General features: G+C 42.2%; 20 non-coding genes across 20 annotated transcripts; all 20 read right to left on the reverse strand.

Annotated features, from left to right (window-relative positions):
* Positions 1-3,771: 3,771 nt before the first annotated feature.
* On the reverse strand, positions 3,772-3,844 carry TRNAV-AAC (transfer RNA valine (anticodon AAC)). The gene has a single exon. It is a non-coding gene; the product is annotated as a tRNA-Val (tRNA).
* A 617-nt stretch (positions 3,845-4,461) lies between these two features.
* Positions 4,462-4,534, reverse strand: TRNAV-AAC (transfer RNA valine (anticodon AAC)). Its single transcript has one exon. It is a non-coding gene; the product is annotated as a tRNA-Val (tRNA).
* Positions 4,535-5,565: 1,031 nt separating this feature from the next.
* TRNAV-AAC (transfer RNA valine (anticodon AAC)) lies at positions 5,566-5,638 on the reverse strand. The gene has a single exon. It is a non-coding gene; the product is annotated as a tRNA-Val (tRNA).
* A 3,464-nt stretch (positions 5,639-9,102) lies between these two features.
* On the reverse strand, positions 9,103-9,175 carry TRNAV-AAC (transfer RNA valine (anticodon AAC)). Its single transcript has one exon. It is a non-coding gene; the product is annotated as a tRNA-Val (tRNA).
* Positions 9,176-10,482: 1,307 nt separating this feature from the next.
* Positions 10,483-10,555, reverse strand: TRNAV-AAC (transfer RNA valine (anticodon AAC)). Its single transcript has one exon. It is a non-coding gene; the product is annotated as a tRNA-Val (tRNA).
* Positions 10,556-13,381: 2,826 nt separating this feature from the next.
* TRNAV-AAC (transfer RNA valine (anticodon AAC)) lies at positions 13,382-13,454 on the reverse strand. The gene has a single exon. It is a non-coding gene; the product is annotated as a tRNA-Val (tRNA).
* Positions 13,455-13,795: 341 nt separating this feature from the next.
* TRNAV-AAC (transfer RNA valine (anticodon AAC)) lies at positions 13,796-13,868 on the reverse strand. Its single transcript has one exon. It is a non-coding gene; the product is annotated as a tRNA-Val (tRNA).
* A 205-nt stretch (positions 13,869-14,073) lies between these two features.
* On the reverse strand, positions 14,074-14,146 carry TRNAV-AAC (transfer RNA valine (anticodon AAC)). Its single transcript has one exon. It is a non-coding gene; the product is annotated as a tRNA-Val (tRNA).
* Positions 14,147-14,487: 341 nt separating this feature from the next.
* On the reverse strand, positions 14,488-14,560 carry TRNAV-AAC (transfer RNA valine (anticodon AAC)). Its single transcript has one exon. It is a non-coding gene; the product is annotated as a tRNA-Val (tRNA).
* A 202-nt stretch (positions 14,561-14,762) lies between these two features.
* Positions 14,763-14,835, reverse strand: TRNAV-UAC (transfer RNA valine (anticodon UAC)). The gene has a single exon. It is a non-coding gene; the product is annotated as a tRNA-Val (tRNA).
* Positions 14,836-14,903: 68 nt separating this feature from the next.
* TRNAV-AAC (transfer RNA valine (anticodon AAC)) lies at positions 14,904-14,976 on the reverse strand. Its single transcript has one exon. It is a non-coding gene; the product is annotated as a tRNA-Val (tRNA).
* Positions 14,977-15,041: 65 nt separating this feature from the next.
* On the reverse strand, positions 15,042-15,114 carry TRNAV-AAC (transfer RNA valine (anticodon AAC)). The gene has a single exon. It is a non-coding gene; the product is annotated as a tRNA-Val (tRNA).
* Positions 15,115-15,317: 203 nt separating this feature from the next.
* Positions 15,318-15,390, reverse strand: TRNAV-AAC (transfer RNA valine (anticodon AAC)). The gene has a single exon. It is a non-coding gene; the product is annotated as a tRNA-Val (tRNA).
* A 203-nt stretch (positions 15,391-15,593) lies between these two features.
* TRNAV-AAC (transfer RNA valine (anticodon AAC)) lies at positions 15,594-15,666 on the reverse strand. Its single transcript has one exon. It is a non-coding gene; the product is annotated as a tRNA-Val (tRNA).
* A 202-nt stretch (positions 15,667-15,868) lies between these two features.
* Positions 15,869-15,941, reverse strand: TRNAV-UAC (transfer RNA valine (anticodon UAC)). Its single transcript has one exon. It is a non-coding gene; the product is annotated as a tRNA-Val (tRNA).
* A 68-nt stretch (positions 15,942-16,009) lies between these two features.
* On the reverse strand, positions 16,010-16,082 carry TRNAV-AAC (transfer RNA valine (anticodon AAC)). Its single transcript has one exon. It is a non-coding gene; the product is annotated as a tRNA-Val (tRNA).
* A 65-nt stretch (positions 16,083-16,147) lies between these two features.
* TRNAV-AAC (transfer RNA valine (anticodon AAC)) lies at positions 16,148-16,220 on the reverse strand. The gene has a single exon. It is a non-coding gene; the product is annotated as a tRNA-Val (tRNA).
* A 65-nt stretch (positions 16,221-16,285) lies between these two features.
* Positions 16,286-16,358, reverse strand: TRNAV-UAC (transfer RNA valine (anticodon UAC)). Its single transcript has one exon. It is a non-coding gene; the product is annotated as a tRNA-Val (tRNA).
* Positions 16,359-16,423: 65 nt separating this feature from the next.
* TRNAV-AAC (transfer RNA valine (anticodon AAC)) lies at positions 16,424-16,496 on the reverse strand. The gene has a single exon. It is a non-coding gene; the product is annotated as a tRNA-Val (tRNA).
* A 1,031-nt stretch (positions 16,497-17,527) lies between these two features.
* TRNAV-AAC (transfer RNA valine (anticodon AAC)) lies at positions 17,528-17,600 on the reverse strand. The gene has a single exon. It is a non-coding gene; the product is annotated as a tRNA-Val (tRNA).
* Between the last annotated feature and the right edge of the window lie 4,015 nt (positions 17,601-21,615).

Below are 21,615 nucleotides of genomic sequence, written 5' to 3' on the forward strand. Positions count from 1 at the left end.
TAGCACTGCCGACGTAGGGCCTACATGGTCGGCTTTGTGTGTTACCGACGAGTTGGTAAAAAGTCACTAATAAGTCGGGAGAGTAATGGTTTGAAAGTCGAAATGTCCGCCTGGAGGGACGATGGCCCGCCGGTTTTCCTACTGTTTTGAGGCTACTATAAAACGACTGTTGGCCGACTATATGTCGGCGTCATTATGCCTACCTAAAGCCGCGCTCAATCCGACGATTTGGCGGCTTTTTAGTATAGGAACGGTAAATCGTCGGTAAAGGGCTGGTAGAGTAAGGGTTTGAGAGTCGAAATGTCCGCCCGGCGGGACGACGGCCCGCCGGTTTTCAGACCGTTATGAGGCGACTATAAAACGACTGTTGGCCGACTATAGGTCGGCGTCATTATGCCTACCTAAAGCCGCGCTCAATCCGACGTTTTCGCGGCTTTTTAGTATAGGAACGGTAAATCGTCGGTAAAGGGCTGGTAGAGTAAGGGTTTGAGAATCGAAATGTCCGCCCGGTGGGACGACGGCCCAGTGGTTTACCGACTGTTACGACACGAATGAAACAGGACCCTCATCCAACACGTTTGAGAGTCGACTTAACCGCCTGTCAGCAAGAGGTCCGACGCTTTTGCGACGATCAAACCTTAACTCGAGGCCCGATGGTTTTGCGACGATCAAGCCTTAACTCGAGGCTTCATTCGCTTATAGTAAAGGATACTGATACCAAGTATTGAAATTTCTTTAATACATTTTCAATGAAAATCACTTTAGAATTTGTACTTTGGTTATTTCAAGTAACATAAGGGTTGAGCATCAATTATAACAATTTCAAATATTAAACAATGTATTCGATACTACACGACTAGTCGAATGGAAATATTAGCTGCTTAGCTAATTGGTTTTAACCAAAAGTAAATTTTTTCAGGGCGAGTATAATACTTAAATCAATTAAAGCATTTATTAATATTCATTGTTAATATCTTCGATGTGGCCAGTTACTATCTCTTAAATTACAAAAATCTTTATGAAAAATATACAGGGTTGCTACGGAATTTTCAGAACAAAATTCCCGGACTTTTCCAGGTTTTCCCTGACCTTTTTCTCAGATTTTCAAAGACCCTTTAGGGCGGTAGGGTAAATTTTTACAGCACGTTTTAAGTGCTTATAATTAAACAAACTCTCTACATTAAGTTTTCCAATGTATTTGTTGCACCAAAATGAATAAGAATCATTTTAACTATAAATAACAGTCTTAAGAGCTTTTTTGAAGGCATTTACTTTATAGAAACAATTCTAGACATTTTAAGGATTGCTCATGGAGTTTTCTGTGTTAAGAGAGGATAAGGAGAAACTTTCATTACTCTTTCAATAAATACTTTTACCCACTAAAATCAAGTTCCCAGAATTTGCTAAAATTATTAAAATTTCCCGACTTTTCCCTGACCTTTCCAGGATATCCAGGTAATGTGGCAACCCTGATATACACTTACAGATTTTTTTAAGGAAAAAGAAAAACATACAATTTTAAAGGGTATTATTTCACACATTTTTCTCTTAAAATGTTTGAAACCGCAAAACAATTCTGTAACTAAAAAAAATTGAGTTCTATTTTGGAATTCAGTATTATTTTCACAAACAAAAATCTTTAATATATAAGGTTTTTGATTTCCAAGCGCCCCAAAGCACTTGCTTCTTTTATATTCAAACAAATAAACTGAAGGTATACATAAACGTTTAAGTTTTGGTTTCACTTTATAGGGGTGTGGTTCCCAGCAGATGAGAAGCTAGGTAAAAAAGCAAAGGCTTATGCATAAAACTGGCTCTAAAAGGTAGATAAATTAATAATTCAATAACAAAATTCAAACCTTACGTTTTAGTTTATATAGTGTGACAAAGAACCTTAGCGATGAAATTAAAAGTTAGCAAGCCTAGAACTAATCATTTTCGACCACAAAAATCTCGTTTAAACATTCTGACGACCCAGCCGCGTCAGAGATACTGGAAAGGCTAACTTGCTTTCGCACTAGCAGCGCCCTCTTCGATGATGACGTGCATGGCGTTATCTTAGTTACGCCAATAGAACAAAGGCGTGTCACCTGACCCGAGAAATTACAGGAGGGAAAATTCAAACTATAAAATCAGATGTGTTTTCTTGCTTTGCAGTTTTTTTGTAACGTTATGTTTCTAGTGTTGCCAAAAATATAGTATTAGCAACTTCTGCTTGTGGGTCGAAATATAGTATAAGTTAAATATATAACAAAAAAAATTTGGTGGCATAGGCGGAATAGTAAAAGTCAAAAAAACCGTCCCACGGAAAAAGAAGGCCTATACAACAACTTCGTTTTTCATTTTACTCTTTTGAAACGTGACCATACCGACTAGCGGGAAGGAGTTGGTAATCAATTGGCAAAAATGGGTTACATGTTTAGGACGGTAGGCAAGCCTACTTCAAACCACCACAGTTCCAACAGTCGGATAAATGTCGGTTACTAAACGGCCTAAGAATAACTTTGCTCGTCTTAAACGTCACAATAACGACTAGCGCGAGGGAGTTGGTAATCAATTGGCAAAAAATGTGTTGTAATTCTTTAGACTGTAGGCAAGCCTACTTTAAACTATCTCAGTTCCAACTGTCGGATAAATGTCGGTTACTAAACGGCCTAAGCATAACTTTGCTTTTAATTTTACTCTTCTTAAACGTCACAATACCGACTAGCGCGAGAGAGTCGGTAATCAATTGGCTAAAAATAAGTTGAAATTTTCTAGACGGTAGGCAAGCCTACTTTAAACCATCTCTGTTCCAACTGTCAGATAGATGTCGGCATTGCTAACTAAAAGAAGTAGTCGGCTTCATGAGTCGGAAAAGTATCGGAATAAGCATAGTACAGCTGACTGGACCGTAAACCGACTATTCGACCTTTAACCGACTGTTATGCGGAAGGCTTGTGCTACTGGGGTATCAGGGCTCGAACCTGGGACCTTCCGCGTGTTAGGCGGACGTGATAACCACTACACCATAGATACGTGATAATTTAAGTTTTCGAAGAGATCTAGCTTATTATTCTGTCTAATCACGATGGTCAAAACATGTCCCTACCAGCGCTCAAACCTGGGACCTTCCGCGTGTAAAGCGGACGTGATAACCACTACACCATAGATACTTGGTTATTGTGAGTTTTCGAAGAGATCTACCTTATTATTATGTCTAATCACGATGGTCAAAACATGTCCCTACCAGCGCTCAAACCTGGGACCTAGCGCGTGTTAGGCATACGTGATAACCACCACACCATAGATACGTGTTAATATAAAGTTTTCGAAGATATTCAGCTTATTACTATGTCTAATCACGATGGTCAAAACAGGTATCTACCAGGGCTCGAACCTGGGACCTTCCGCGTGTTAGGCGGACGTGATAACCACCACACCATAGATACGTGTTAATATGAAGTTTTCGAAGAGATCCAGCTTATTACTATGTCTAACCACGATGGTCAAAACATGTAGCTATCAGGGCTCGAACCTGACACCTTTCGCGTGTTAGGCGGACGTGATAACCACTACACCATAGATACGTGTTAATTTAAGTTTTCGAAGAGATCTAGCTTATTACTATGTCTAATCACGATGGTCATAACATGTATCTATCAGGGCTCGAACCTGACACCTTCCGCGTGTTGGGCGGACGTGATAACCACTACACCATAGATACTTGGTTATTGTGAGTTTTCGAAGAGATCTACCCTATTATTATGTCTAATCACGATGGTCGAAATATGTATCTACCGGGGCTCGAACCTGGGACCTTCCGCGTGTTAGGCGGACGTGATAACCACTACACCATAGATACTTGGTTATTGTGAGTTTTCGAAGAGATCTACTCTATTATTATGTCTAATCACGATGGTCAAAACATGTCCCTACCAGGGCTCGAACCTGGGACCTTCCGCGTGTTAGGCGGACGTGATAATCACTACACCATAGATACTTGATTATTGTGAGTTTTCGAAGAGATCTACCTTATTATTATGTCTAATCACGATGGTCAAAACATGTCCCTACCAGGGCTCGAACCTGGGACCTTCCGCGAGTTAGGCAGACGTGGTAGCCACTACACCATAGATACGTGTTAATATAAAGTTTTCGAAGAGATCTAGCTTATAACTATGTCTAATCACGTTGGTCAAAACATGTATCTATCAGGGCTCGAACCTGACACCTTCCGCGTGTTAGGCGGACGTGATAACCACTACATCATATATACTTGGTTATTATAAGTTTTCGAAGAAATCTACCTTATTATTATGTCTAATCACGATGGTCAAAACACGTATCTACCAGGGCTCGAACCTGGGACCTTCCGCGTGTTAGGCGGCCGTGATAACCACCACACCATAGATACGTGTTAATATAAAGTTTTCGAAGAGATCCAGCTTATTACTATGTCTAATCACGATGGTCAAAACATGTATCTATCAGGGCTCGAACCTGACACCTTCCGCGTGTTAGGCGGACGTGATAACCACTACACCATAGATACTTGGTTATTGTGAGTTTTCGAAGAGATCTACCCTATTATTATGTCTAATCACGATGGTCGAAATATGTATCTACCAGGGCTCGAACCTGGGACCTTCCGCGTGTTAGGCGGACGTGACAATCACTACACCATAGATACTTGATTATTGTGAGTTTTCGAAGAGATCTACCTTATTATTATGTCTAATCACGATGGTCAAAACATGTCCCTACCAGGGCTCGAACCTGGGACCTTCCGCGTGTTAGGCAGACGTGATAACCACCACACCATAGATACGTGTTAATATAAAGTTTTCGAAGAGATCCAGCTTATTACTATGTCTAATCACGATGGTCAAAACATGTATCTATCAGGGCTCGAACCTGACACCTTCCGCGTGTTAGGCGAACGTGATAACCACTACACCATAGATACTTGGTTATTGCGAGTTTTCGAAGAGATCTACCTTATTATTATGTCTAATCACGATGGTCAAAACATGTCCCTACCAGGGCTCGAACCTGGGACCTTCCGCGTGTTAGGCAGACGTGATAACCACCACACCATAGATACGTGTTAACATAAAGTTTTCGAAGAGATCTAGCTTATAACTATGTCTAATCACGTTGGTCAAACCATGTATCTATCAGGGCTCGAACCTGACACCTTCCGCGTGTTAGGCGGACGTGATAACCACTACATCATATATACTTGGTTATTATAAGTTTTCGAAGAAATCTACCTTATTATTATGTCTAATCACGATGGTCAAAACACGTATCTACCAGGGCTCGAACCTGGGACCTTCCGCGTGTTAGGCGGCCATGATAACCACCACACCATAGATACGTGTTAATATAAAGTTTTCGAAGAAATCTACCTTATTATTATGTCTAATCACGATGGTCAAAACACGTATCTACCAGGGCTCGAACCTGGGACCTTCCGCGTGTTAGGCGGCCGTGATAACCACCACACCATAGATACGTGTTAATATAAAGTTTTCGAAGAGATCCAGCTTATTACTATGTCTAATCACGATGGTCAAAACATGTATCTATCAGGGCTCGAACCTGACACCTTCCGCGTGTTAGGCGGACGTGATAACCACTACACCATAGATACTTGGTTATTGTGAGTTTTCGAAGAGATCTACCCTATTATTATGTCTAATCACGATGGTCGAAATATGTATCTACCAGGGCTCGAACCTGGGACCTTCCGCGTGTTAGGCGGACGTGACAATCACTACACCATAGATACTTGATTATTGTGAGTCATACCTGTCCACCATCGCTTGGGCTCAGCTCAGCTCACGTTACTTTATAGAAATTGACAACGAGCTCACCTCAAGCTCAAAATTGAAACAATGTTTCCTTAGAGCTCAATGTGAGCTCAAGCTCAGTTAGCTTTTATAAATGAGCTCGCCTCGGGCTCGGGTTCATTCGCATAACTTTGATGGGCTAAGCTCGAGCTCAAGCTCTCTCTAATATCTTTCGCGGGCTCAGCTCGGGCTCAAAATCGATAGAATTTGAGGCTCACCTCGAGCTCGGGCTCATTCAATTTAGTAAGCTCAAGCTCGAGCTTGGTCTCATATTTCCGGAGAATATTTCTTCCAAACAGTGTAGATGTTGAAATAAATAATTTTGCAGCTATTTTTACGCGATAAATGCAAAACTACAATACATATTTACTATCCAAATGACTTGCACTACATTTGTATTAAAAAAATTTCAAAACTTCATGTACCAATGAGTTACGCTAGTTTCTGTTGACACTGAATACGGCGCTGAGCCAAGCTGAGCGCAGTCTCAAAACAGTGAGCGCCCTTTCAAAATGAGCGGTCTCATAGTTTTCAGTTGGCCTCGCTCGAGCTCAGAAAAGCCAAAACATTTGTAAGAGAGCTCAGGCCAAGCTCTCGTTGATTTTACAGTTGAACCTGGGCTCAGCTCAAGGCTCACTTTGTTTGTGACGTATTGTGAGCCCGGGCTCAAGCTCAGAAATCTTTTTCATAAACTTTCGGGCTCGGCTCGGGCTCGTGTTTTAATCAATTATTTCGAAGAGCCTTCCTCAATTCGCGCTCGGGCTCGCTAAATTGAGGTGAGCGCGGACAGCTATGTTGTGAGTTTTCGAAGAGATCTACCTTATTATTATGTCTAATCACGATGGTCAAAACATGTCCCTACCAGGGCTCGAACCTGGGACCTTCCGCGTGTTAGGCAGACGTGATAACCACCACACCATAGATACGTGTTAATATAAAGTTTTCGAAGAGATCCAGCTTATTACTATGTCTAATCACGATGGTCAAAACATGTATCTATCAGGGCTCGAACCTGACACCTTGTGCGTGTTAGGCGAACGTGATAACCACTACACCATAGATACTTGGTTATTGCGAGTTTTCGAAGAGATCTACCTTATTATTATGTCTAATCACGATGGTCAAAACATGTCCCTACCAGGGCTCGAACCTGGGACCTTCCGCGTGTTAGGCAGACGTGATAACCACCACACCATAGATACGTGTTAACATAAAGTTTTCGAAGAGATCCAGCTTATTACTATGTCTAATCACGATGGTCAAAACATGTATCTTTCAGGGCTCGAACCTGGGACCTTCCGCGTTTTAGGCGGACGTGGTAGCCACTACACCATAGATACGTGTTAATATAAAGTTTTCGAAGAGATCTAGCTTATAACTATGTCTAATCACGATGGTCAAAACACTTATCTATCAGGGCTGGAACCTGAGACCTTCCGCATGTTAGGCGGACGTGATAACCACTACATCATATATACTTGGTTATTATGAGTTTTCGAATAAATCTACCTTATTATTATGTCTAATCACGATGGTCAAAACACTTATCTATCAGGGCTGGAACCTGGGACCTTCCACGTGTTAGGCAGACGTGATAACCACCACACCATAGATACGTGTTAATATAAAGTTTTCGAAGAGATCCAGCTTATTACTATGTCTAATCACGATGGTCAAAATAGATACTTGGTTATTGTGAGTTTTCGAAGAGATCTACCCTATTATTATGTCTAATCACGACGGTCCAAACATGTCCCTACCAGGGCTTGAACCTGGCACCTTCCGCGAGTTAGGCGGACGTGGTAGCCACTACACCATAGATACGTGTATAAAGTTTTCGAAGAGATCTACCTTATTATTATGTCTAATCACGATGGTCAAAACATTTCCCTACCAGGGCTCGAACCTGGGACCATCCGCGTGTTAGGCGGACGTGGTAGCCACTACACCATAGATACGTGTTAATATAAAGTTTTCGAAGAGATCTAGCTTATAACTATGCCTAATCACGATAGTCAAAACACTTATCTATCAGGGCTGGAACCTGAGACCTTCCGCGTGTTAGGCGGACGTGATAATCACTACACCATAGATACTTGATTATTGTGAGTTTTCGTAGAGATCTACCTTATTATTATGTCTAATCACGATGGTCAAAACATGTCCCTACCAGGGCTCGAACCTGGGACCTTCCGCGTGTTAGGCGGACGTGGTAGCCACTACACCATAGATACGTGTTAATATAAAGTTTTCGAAGAGATCTAGCTTATAACTATGTCTAATCACGATGGTCAAAAATCTTATCTATCAGGGCTGGAACCTGAGACCTTCCGCGTGTTAGGCGGACGTGATAATCACTACACCATAGATACTTGTTCATTGTGAGTTTTCGAAGAGATCTACCTTATTATTATGTCTAATCACGATGGTCAAAACATGTCCCTACCAGGGCTCGAACCTGGGACCTTCCGCGTGTTAGGCAGACGTGATAACCACCACACCATAGATACGTGTTAATATAAAGTTTTCGAAGAGATCCAGCTTATTACTATGTCTAATCACGATGGTCAAAACATGTATCTATCAGGGCTCGAACCTGACACCTTCCGCGTGTTAGGCGAACGTGATAACCACTACACCATAGATACTTGGTTATTGCGAGTTTTCGAAGAGATCTACCTTATTATTATGTCTAATCACGACGGTCAAAACATGTCCCTACCAGGGCTCGAACCTGGGACCTTCCGCGTGTTAGGCAGACGTGATAACCACCACACCATAGATACGTGTTAACATAAAGTTTTCGAAGAGATCTAGCTTATAACTATGTCTAATCACGTTGGTCAAAACATGTATCTTTCAGGGCTGGAACCTGGGACCTTCCGCGAGTTAGGCAGACGTGGTAGCCACTACACCATAGATACGTGTTAATATAAAGTTTTCGAAGAGATCTAGCTTATAACTATGTCTAATCACGTTGGTCAAAACATGTATCTATCAGGGCTCGAACCTGACACCTTCCGCGTGTTAGGCGGACGTGATAACCACTACATCATATATACTTGGTTATTATAAGTTTTCGAAGAAATCTACCTTATTATTATGTCTAATCACGATGGTCAAAACACGTATCTACCAGGGCTCGAACCTGGGACCTTCCGCGTGTTAGGCGGCCGTGATAACCACCACACCATAGATACGTGTTAATATAAAGTTTTCGAAGAGATCCAGCTTATTACTATGTCTAATCACGATGGTCAAAACATGTATCTATCAGGGCTCGAACCTGACACCTTCCGCGTGTTAGGCGGACGTGATAACCACTACACCATAGATACTTGGTTATTGTGAGTTTTCGAAGAGATCTACCCTATTATTATGTCTAATCACGATGGTCGAAATATGTATCTACCAGGGCTCGAACCTGGGACCTTCCGCGTGTTAGGCGGACGTGACAATCACTACACCATAGATACTTGATTATTGTGAGTTTTCGAAGAGATCTACCTTATTATTATGTCTAATCACGATGGTCAAAACATGTCCCTACCAGGGCTCGAACCTGGGACCTTCCGCGTGTTAGGCAGACGTGATAACCACCACACCATAGATACGTGTTAATATAAAGTTTTCGAAGAGATCCAGCTTATTACTATGTCTAATCACGATGGTCAAAACATGTATCTATCAGGGCTCGAACCTGACACCTTCCGCGTGTTAGGCGAACGTGATAACCACTACACCATAGATACTTGGTTATTGCGAGTTTTCGAAGAGATCTACCTTATTATTATGTCTAATCACGATGGTCAAAACATGTCCCTACCAGGGCTCGAACCTGGGACCTTCCGCGTGTTAGGCAGACGTGATAACCACCACACCATAGATACGTGTTAACATAAAGTTTTCGAAGAGATCTAGCTTATAACTATGTCTAATCACGTTGGTCAAAACATGTATCTATCAGGGCTCGAACCTGACACCTTCCGCGTGTTAGGCGGACGTGATAACCACTACATCATATATACTTGGTTATTATAAGTTTTCGAAGAAATCTACCTTATTATTATGTCTAATCACGATGGTCAAAACACGTATCTACCAGGGCTCGAACCTGGGACCTTCCACGTGTTAGGCGGCCGTGATAACCACCACACCATAGATACGTGTTAATATAAAGTTTTCGAAGAGATCCAGCTTATTACTATGTCTAATCACGATGGTCAAAACATGTATCTTTCAGGGCTGGAACCTGGGACCTTCCGCGAGTTAGGCAGACGTGGTAGCCACTACACAATAGATACGTGTTAATATAAAGTTTTCGAAGAGATCTAGCTTATAACTATGTCTAATCACGTTGGTCAAAACATGTATCTATCAGGGCTCGAACCTGACACCTTCCGCGTGTTAGGCGGACGTGATAACCACTACATCATATATACTTGGTTATTATATGTTTTCGAAGAAATCTACCTTATTATTATGTCTAATCACGATGGTCAAAACACGTATCTACCAGGGCTCGAACCTGGGACCTTCCGCGTGTTAGGCGGCCGTGATAACCACCACACCATAGATACGTGTTAATATAAAGTTTTCGAAGAGATCCAGCTTATTACTATGTCTAATCACGATGGTCAAAACATGTATCTATCAGGGCTCGAACCTGACACCTTCCGCGTGTTAGGCGGACGTGATAACCACTACACCATAGATACTTGGTTATTGTGAGTTTTCGAAGAGATCTACCCTATTATTATGTCTAATCACGATGGTCGAAATATGTATCTACCAGGGCTCGAACCTGGGACCTTCCGCGTGTTAGGCGGACGTGACAATCACTACACCATAGATACTTGATTATTGTGAGTTTTCGAAGAGATCTACCTTATTATTATGTCTAATCACGATGGTCAAAACATGTCCCTACCAGGGCTCGAACCTGGGACCTTCCGCGTGTTAGGCAGACGTGATAACCACCACACCATAGATACGTGTTAATATAAAGTTTTCGAAGAGATCCAGCTTATTACTATGTCTAATCACGATGGTCAAAACATGTATCTATCAGGGCTCGAACCTGACACCTTCCGCGTGTTAGGCGGACGTGATAACCACTACATCATATATACTTGGTTATTATGAGTTTTCGAAGAAATCTACCTTATTATTATGTCTAATCACGATGGTCAAAACACTTATCTATCAGGGCTGGAACCTGGGACCTTCCACGTGTTAGGCAGACGTGATAACCACCACACCATAGATACGTGTTAATATAAAGTTTTCGAAGAGATCCAGCTTATTACTATGTCTAATCACGATGGTCAAAATAGATACTTGGTTATTGTGAGTTTTCGAAGAGATCTACCCTATTATTATGTCTAATCACGACGGTCCAAACATGTCCCTACCAGGGCTCGAACCTGGGACCTTCCGCGAGTTAGGCGGACGTGGTAGCCACTACACCATAGATACGTGTTAATATAAAGTTTTCGAAGAGATCTACCTTATTATTATGTCTAATCACGATGGTCAAAACATTTCCCTACCAGGGCTCGAACCTGGGACCATCCGCGTGTTAGGCGGACGTGGTAGCCACTACACCATAGATATGTGTTAATATAAAGTTTTCGAAGAGATCTAGCTTATAACTATGTCTAATCACGATAGTCAAAACACTTATTATCAGGGCTGGAACCTGAGACCTTCCGCGTGTTAGGCGGACGTGATAATCACTACACCATAGATACTTGATTATTGTGAGTTTTCGTAGAGATCTACCTTATTATTATGTCTAATCACGATGGTCAAAACATGTCCCTACCAGGGCTCGAACCTGGGACCTTCCGCGTGTTAGGCGGACGTGGTAGCCACTACACCATAGATACGTGTTAATATAAAGTTTTCGAAGAGATCTAGCTTATAACTATGTCTAATCTTGATGGTCAAAAATCTTATCTATCAGGGCTGGAACCTGAGACCTTCCGCGTGTTAGGCGGACGTGATAATCACTACACCATAGATACTTGTTTATTGTGAGTTTTCGAAGAGATCTACCTTATTATTATGTCTAATCACGATGGTCAAAACATGTCCCTACCAGGGCTCGAACCTGGGACCTTCCGCGTGTTAGGCAGACGTGATAACCACCACACCATAGATACGTGTTAATATAAAGTTTTCGAAGAGATCCAGCTTATTACTATGTCTAATCACGATGGTCAAAACATGTATCTATCAGGGCTCGAACCTGACACCTTCCGCGTGTTAGGCGGACGTGATAACCACTACATCATATATACTTGGTTATTATGAGTTTTCGAAGAAATCTACCTTATCATTATGTCTAATCACGATGGTCAAAACACTTATCTATCAGGGCTGGAACCTGGGACCTTCCACGTGTTAGGCAGACGTGATAACCACCACACCATAGATACGTGTTAATATAAAGTTTTCGAAGAGATCCAGCTTATTACTATGTCTAATCACGATGGTCAAAATAGATACTTGGTTATTGTGAGTTTTCGAAGAGATCTACCCTATTATTATGTCTAATCACGACGGTCCAAACATGTCCCTACCAGGGCTCGAACCTGGGACCTTCCGCGAGTTAGGCGGACGTGGTAGCCACTACACCATAGATACGTGTTAATATAAAGTTTTCGAAGAGATCTACCTTATTATTATGTCTAATCACGATGGTCAAAACATTTCCCTACCAGGGCTCGAACCTGGGACCATCCGCGTGTTAGGCGGACGTGGTAGCCACTACACCATAGATACGTGTTAATATAAAGTTTTCGAAGAGATCTAGCTTATAACTATGTCTAATCACGATAGTCAAAACACTTATCTATCAGGGCTGGAACCTGAGACCTTCCGCGTGTTAGGCGGACGTGATAATCACTACACCATAGATACTTGATTATTGTGAGTTTTCGTAGAGATCTACCTTATTATTATGTCTAATCACGATGGTCAAAACATGTCCCTACCAGGGCTCGAACCTGGGACCTTCCGCGTGTTAGGCGGACGTGGTAGCCACTACACCATAGATACGTGTTAATATAAAGTTTTCGAAGAGATCTAGCCTATAACTATGTCTAATCTTGATGGTCAAAAATCTTATCTATCAGGGCTGGAACCTGAGACCTTCCGCGTGTTAGGCGGACGTGATAATCACTACACCATAGATACTTGTTTATTGTGAGTTTTCGAAGAGATCTACCTTATTATTATGTCTAATCACGATGGTCAAAACATGTCCCTACCAGGGCTCGAACCTGGGACCTTCCGCGTGTTAGGCAGACGTGATAACCACCACACCATAGATACGTGTTAATATAAAGTTTTCGAAGAGATCCAGCTTATTACTATGTCTAATCACGATGGTCAAAACATGTATCTATCAGGGCTCGAACCTGACAACTTCCGCGTGTTAGGCGGACGTGATAACCACTACACCATAGATACTTGGTTATTGTGAGTTTTCGAAGAGATCTACCCTATTATTATGTCTCATCACGATGGTCGAAATATGTATCTACCAGGGCTCGAACCTGGGACCTTCCGCGTGTTAGGCGGACGTGATAATCACTACACCATAGATACTTGATTATTGTGAGTTTTCGAAGAGATCTACCTTATTATTATGTCTAATCACGATGGTCAAAATATGTCCCTACCAGGGCTCGAACCTGGGACCTTCCGCGTGTTAGGCGGACGTGGTAGCCACTACACCATAGATACGTGTTAATATAAAGTTTTCGAAGAGATCTAGCTTATAACTATGTCTAATCACGTTGGTCAAAACATGTATCTATCAGGGCTCGAACCTGACACCTTCCGCGCGTTAGGCGGACGTGATAACCACTACATCATATATACTTGGTTATTATGAGTTTTCGAAGAGATCTACCTTATTATTATGTCTAATCACGATGGTCAAAACACGTATCTACCAGGGCTCGAACCTGGGACCTTCCGCGTGTTAGGCAGACGTGATAACCACTACACCACAGATACGTGTTAATATAAGGTTTTCGAAGAGATCCAGCTTATTACTATGTCTATCACGATAGTCCAAACATGTATCTATCAGGGCTCGAACCTAGGACCTTCCGCGTGTAAAGCGGACGTGATAACCACTACACCATAGATACTTGGTTATTGTGAGTTTTCGAAGAGAAATACCTTATTATTATTATGTCTAATCACGATGGTCGAAATATGTATCTACCAGGGCTCGAACCTGGGACCTTCCGCGTGTTAGGCGGACGTGATAATCACTACACCATAGATACTTGATTATTGTGAGTTTTCGAAGAGATCTACCTTATTATTATGTCTAATCACGATGGTCAAAACATGTCCCTACCAGGGCTCGAACCTGGGACCTTCCGCGAGTTAGGCGGACGTGGTAGCCACTACACCATAGATACGTGTTAATATAAAGTTTTCGAAGAGATCCAGCTTATAACTATGTCTAATCACGTTGGTCAAAACATGTATCTATCAGGGCTCGAACCTGACACCTTCCGCGCGTTAGGCGGACGTGATAACCACTACATCATATATACTTGGTTATTATGAGTTTTCGAAGAGATCTACCTTATTATTATGTCTAATCACGATGGTCAAAACACGTATCTACCAGGGCTCGAACCTGGGACCTTCCGCGTGTTAGGCGGACGTGATAACCACCACACCATAGATACTTGGCTATTGTGAGTTTTCGAAGAGATCTACCTTATTATTATGTCTAATCACGATGGTCAAAACATATCAATACCAGCGCTCAAACCTGGGACCTTTCGCGTGTTAGGCAGACGTGATAACCACTACACCATAGATACGTGTTAATATAAGGTTTTCGAAGAGATCCAGCTTATTACTATGACTATCACGATAGTCCAAACATGTATCTACCAGGGCTCGAACCTGGGACCATCCGCGTGTAAAGCGGACGTGATAACCACTACACCATAGATACTTGGTTATTGTGAGTTTTCGAAGAGAAATACCTTATTATTATTATGTCTAATCACGATGGTCGAAATATGTATCTACCAGGGCTCGAACCTGGGACCTTCCGCGTGTTAGGCGGACGTGATAATCACTACACCATAGATACTTGATTATTGTGAGTTTTCGAAGAGATCTACCATATTATTATGTCTAATCACGATGGTCTAAACATGTATCTACCAGGGCTCGAACCTGGAACCTTCCGCGTGTTAGGCGGACGTGTTAACCACTACACCATAGATACTTGGTTATTGTGAGTTTTCGAAGAGATCTACCTTATTATTATCTCTAATCACGATGGTCAAAACATGTATCTACCAGGGCTCGAACCTGGGACCTTCCGCGTGTTAGGCAGACGTGATAACCACCACACCATAGATACGTGTTAATATCAAGTTTTCGAAGAGATCCAGCTTATTACTATGTCTAATCACGATGGTCAAAACATGTATCTATCAGGGCTCGAACCTGACACCTTCCGCGTGTTAGGCGGACGTGATAACCACTACACCATAGATACTTGGTTATTTTAAGTTTTCGAAGTGATCTACCCTATTATTATGTCTAATCACGATGGTCCAAACATGTCCCTACCAGGGCTCGAACCTGGGACCTTCCGCGTGTTAGGCGGACGTGATAATCACTACACCATAGATACTTGATTATTGTGAGTTTTCGAAGAGATCTACCTTATTATTATGTCTAATCACGATGGTCAAAACACGTATCTACCAGGGCTCGAACCTGGGACCTTCCGCGTGTTAGGCGGACGTGATAACCACCACACCATAGATACTTGGCTATTGTGAGTTTTCGAAGAGATCTACCTTATTATTATGTCTAATCACGATGGTCAAAACATATCAATACCAGCGCTCAAACCTGGGACCTTTCGCGTGTTAGGCAGACGTGATAACCACTACACCATAGATACGTGTTAATATAAGGTTTTCGAAGAGATCCAGCTTATTACTATGACTATCACGATAGTCCAAACATGTATCTACCAGGGCTCGAACCTGGGACCATCCGCGTGTAAAGCGGACGTGATAGCCACTACACCATAGATACTTGGTTATTGTGAGTTTTCGAAGAGAAATACCTTATTATTATTATGTCTAATCACGATGGTCGAAATATGTATCTACCAGGGCTCGAACCTGGGACCTTCCGCGTGTTAGGCGGACGTGATAATCACTACACCATAGATACTTGATTATTGTGAGTTTTCGAAGAGATCTACCTTATTATTATGTCTAATCACGATGGTCTAAACATGTATCTACCAGGGCTCGAACCTGGAACCTTCCGCGTGTTAGGCGGACGTGTTAACCACTACACCATAGATACTTGGTTATTGTGAGTTTTCGAAGAGATCTACCTTATTATTATCTCTAATCACGATGGTCAAAACATGTATCTACCAGGGCTCGAACCTGGGACCATCCGCGTGTAAAGCGGACGTGATAACCACTACACCATAGATACTTGGTTATTGTGAGTTTTCGAAGAAATCTACCTTATTATTATGTCTAATCACGATGGTCAAAACACGTATCTACCAGGGCTCGAACCTGGGACCTTCCGCGTGTTAGGCGGACGTGATAACCACCACACCATAGATACGTGTTAATATAAAGTTTTCGAAGAGATCTACCTTATTATTATGTCTAATCACGATGGTCAAAACATTTCCCTACAAGGGCTCGAACCTGGGACCTTCCGCGTTTTAGGCGGACGTGGTAGCCCCTACACCATAGATACGTGTTAATATAAAGTTTTCGAAGAGATCTAGCTTATAACTATGTCTAATCACGATGGTCAAAACACTTATCTATCAGGGCTGGAACCTGAGCCCTTCCGCGTGTTAGGCGGACGTGATAATCACTACACCATAGATACTTGATTATTGTGAGTTTTCGAAGAGATCTACCTTATTATTATGTCTAATCACGATGGTCAAAACATGTCCCTACCAGGGCTCGAACCTGGGACCTTCCGCGTGTTAGGCAGACGTGATAACCACCACACCATAGATACGTGTTAATATAAAGTTTTCGAAGAGATCCAGCTTATTACTATGTCTAATCACGATGGTCAAAACATGTATCTATCAGGGCTCGAACCTGACACATTCCGCGTGTTAGGCGGACGTGATAACCACTACACCATAGATACTTGGTTATTGCGAGTTTTCGAAGAGATCTACCTTATTATTATGTCTAATCACGATGGTCAAAACATGTCCCTACCAGGGCTCGAACCTGGGACCTTCCGCGTGTTAGGCAGACGTGATAACCACCACACCATAGATACGTGTTAATATAAAGTTTTCGAAGAGATCCAGCTTATTACTATGTCTAATCACGATGGTCAAAACATGTATCTATCAGGGCTCGAACCTGGGACCTTCCGCGTTTAAGGCGGACGTGGTAGCCACTACACCATAGATACGTGTTAATATAAAGTTTTCGAAGAGATCTAGCTTATAACTATGTCTAATCACGTTGGTCAAAACATGTATCTATCAGGGCTCGAACCTGACACCTTCCGCGTGTTAGGCGGACGTGATAACCACTACATCATATATACTTGGTTATTATGAGTTTTCGAAGAAATCTACCTTATTATTATGTCTAATCACGATGGTCAAAACACGTATCTACCAGGGCTCGAACCTGGGACCTTCCGCGTGTTAGGCGGACGTGATAACCACCACACCATAGATACGTGTTAATATAAAGTTTTCGAAGAGATCTACCTTATTATTATGTCTAATCACGATGGTCAAAACATTTCCCTACCAGGGCTCGAACCTGGGACCTTCCGCGTTTTAGGCGGACGTGGTAGCCCCTACACCATAGATACGTGTTAATATAAAGTTTTTGAAGAGATCTAGCTTATAACTATGTCTAATCACGATGGTCAAAACACTTATCTATCAGGGCTGGAACCTGAGACCTTCCGCGTGTTAGGCGGACGTGATAATCACTACACCATAGATACTTGATTATTGTGAGTTTTCGAAGAGATCTACCTTATTATTATGTCTAATCACGATGGTCAAAACATGTCCCTACCAGGGCTCGAACCTGGGGCCTTCCGCGTGTTAGGCAGACGTGATAACCACCACACCATAGATACGTGTTAATATAAAGTTTTCGAAGAGATCCAGCTTATTACTATGTCTAATCACGATGGTCAAAACATGTATCTATCAGGGCTCGAACCTGGGACCTTCCGCGTTTAAGGCGGACGTGGTAGCCACTACACCATAGATACGTGTAAATATAAAGTTTTCGAAGAGATCTAGCTTATAACTATGTCTAATCACGATGGTCAAAACACTTATCTATCAGGGCTGGAACCTGAGACCTTCCGCGTGTTAGGCGGACGTGATAACCACTACATCATATATACTTGGTTATTATGAGTTTTCGAAGAAATCAACCTTATTATTATGTCTAATCACGATGGTCAAAACATGTATCTACCAGAGCTCGAACCTGGGACCTTCCGCGTGTTAGGCAGACGTGATAACCACCACACCATAAATACGTGTTAATATAAAGTTTTCGAAGAGATCCAGCTTATTACTATGTCTAATCACGATGGTCAAAATAGATACTTGGTTATTGTGAGTTTTCGAAGAGATCTACCCTATTATTATGTCTAATCACGATGGACCAAACATGTCCCTACCAGGGCTCGAACCTGGGACCTTCCGCGTGTTAGGCGGACGTGATAATCACTACACCATAGATACTTGATTGTTGTGAGTTTTCGAAGATATCTACCTTATTATTATGTCTAATCACGATGGTCAAAACATGTATCTATCAGGGCTCGAACCTGAGACCTTCCGCGTGTTAGGCGGACGTGATAACCACCACACCATAGATACGTGTTAATATAAAGTTTTCGAAGAGATCCAGCTTATTACTATGTCTAACCACGATGGTCAAAACATGTATCTATCAGGGCTCGAACCTGACACCTTCCGTGTGTTAAGCGGACGTGATAACCACTACATCTTATATACTTGGTTATTATGAGTTTTCGAAGAGATCTACCTTATTATTATGTCTAATCACGATGGTCAAAATATGTCCCTACCAGCGCTCAAACCTGGGACCTTCCGCGTGTAAAGCGGACGTGATAACCACTACACCATAGATACTTGGTTATTGTGAGTTTTCGAAGAGATCTACCTTATTATTATGTCTAATCACGATGGTCAAAACATGTCCCTACCAAGGCTCGAACCTGGGACCTTCCGCGTGTTAGGCGGACGTGATAACCACTACACTGTAGATACGTGTTAAAATAAAGTTTTCGAAGAGTTCTACCTTATTATAATGTCTAATCACAATGGTCAAAACATTTCCCTACCAGGGCTCGAACCTGGGACCTTCCGCGTTTTAGGCGGACGTGGTATCCACTACACCATAGATACGTGTTAATTTAAAGTTTTCGAAGAGATATAGCTTATAACTATGTCTAATCACGATGGTCAAAACATGTATCTATCAGGGCTCTAACCTGACACCTTCCGCGTGTTGGGCGGAGGTGATAACCACTACACCATAGATACTTGGTTATTGTGAGTTTTCGAAGGGATCTACCCTATTATTATGTCTAATCACGATGGTCGAAATATGTATCTACCGGGGCTCGAACCTGGGACCTTCCGCGTGTTAGGCGGACGTGAAAACCACTACACCATAGATACTTGGTTATTGTGAGTTTTCGAAGAGATCTACCTTATTATTATGTCTAATCACGATGGTCAAAACATGTCCCTACCAAGGCTCGAACCTGGGACCTTCCGCGTGTTAGGCGGACGTGATAACCACTACACTGTAGATACGTGTTAAAATAAAGTTTTCGAAGAGTTCTACCTTATTATAATGTCTAATCACGATGGTCAAAACATTTCCCTACCAGGGCTCGAACCTGGGACCTTCCGCGTTTTAGGCGGACGTGGTATCCACTACACCATAGATACGTGTTAATTTAAAGTTTTCGAAGAGATCTAGCTTATAACTATGTCTAATCACGATGGTCAAAACACTTATCTATCAGGGCTGGAACCTGAGACCTTCCGCGTGTTAGGCGGACGTGATAATCACTACACCATAGATACTTGATTATTGTGAGTTTTCGAAGAGATCTACCTTATTATTATGTCTAATCACGATGGTCAAAACATGTCCCTACCAGGGCTCGAACCTGGGGCCTTCCGCGTGTTAGGCAGACGTGATAACCACCACACCATAGATACGTGTTAATATAAAGTTTTCGAAGAGATCCAGCTTATTACTATGTCTAATCACGATGGTCAAAACATGTATCTATCAGGGCTCGAACCTGGGACCTTCCGCGTTTAAGGCGGACGTGGTAGCCACTACACCATAGATACGTGTAAATATAAAGTTTTCGAAGAGATCTAGCTTATAACTATGTCTAATCACGATGGTCAAAACACTTATCTATCAGGGCTGGAACCTGAGACCTTCCGCGTGTTAGGCGGACGTGATAACCACTACATCATATATACTTGGTTATTATGAGTTTTCGAAGAAATCAACCTTATTATTATGTCTAATCACGATGGTCAAAACATGTATCTACCAGAGCTCGAACCTGGGACCTTCCGCGTGTTAGGCAGACGTGATAACCACCACACCATAAATACGTGTTAATATAAAGTTTTCGAAGAGATCCAGCTTATTACTATGTCTAATCACGATGGTCAAAATAGATACTTGGTTATTGTGAGTTTTCGAAGAGATCTACCCTATTATTTTGTCTAATCACGATGGACCAAACATGTCCCTACCAGGGCTCGAACCTGGGACCTTCCGCGTGTTAGGCGGACGTGATAATCACTACACCATAGATACTTGATTGTTGTGAGTTTTCGAAGATATCTACCTTATTATTATGTCTAATCACGATGGTCAAAACATGTATCTATCAGGGCTCGAACCTGAGACCTTCCGCGTGTTAGGCGGACGTGATAACCACCACACCATAGATACGTGTTAATATAAAGTTTTCGAAGAGATCCAGCTTATTACTATGTCTAACCACGATGGTCAAAACATGTATCTATCAGGGCTCGAACCTGACACCTTCCGTGTGTTAAGCGGACGTGATAACCACTACATCTTATATACTTGGTTATTATGAGTTTTCGAAGAGATCTACCTTATTATTATGTCTAATCACGATGGTCAAAATATGTCCCTACCAGCGCTCAAACCTGGGACCTTCCGCGTGTAAAGCGGACGTGATAACCACTACACCATAGATACTTGGTTATTGTGAGTTTTCGAAGAGATCTACCTTATTATTATGTCTAATCACGATGGTCAAAACATGTCCCTACCAAGGCTCGAACCTGGGACCTTCCGCGTGTTAGGCGGACGTGATAACCACTACACTGTAGATACGTGTTAAAATAAAGTTTTCGAAGAGTTCTACCTTATTATAATGTCTAATCACAATGGTCAAAACATTTCCCTACCAGGGCTCGAACCTGGGACCTTCCGCGTTTTAGGCGGACGTGGTATCCACTACACCATAGATACGTGTTAATTTAAAGTTTTCGAAGAGATATAGCTTATAACTATGTCTAATCACGATGGTCAAAACATGTATCTATCAGGGCTCTAACCTGACACCTTCCGCGTGTTGGGCGGAGGTGATAACCACTACACCATAGATACTTGGTTATTGT

Source organism: Phalangium opilio, unplaced genomic scaffold, assembly GCF_054372755.1.
Source record: "Phalangium opilio isolate 3A_F unplaced genomic scaffold, DU_Popi_V2 ptg000046l_1, whole genome shotgun sequence".
Taxonomy (NCBI): Eukaryota; Metazoa; Arthropoda; class Arachnida; order Opiliones; family Phalangiidae; genus Phalangium; species Phalangium opilio.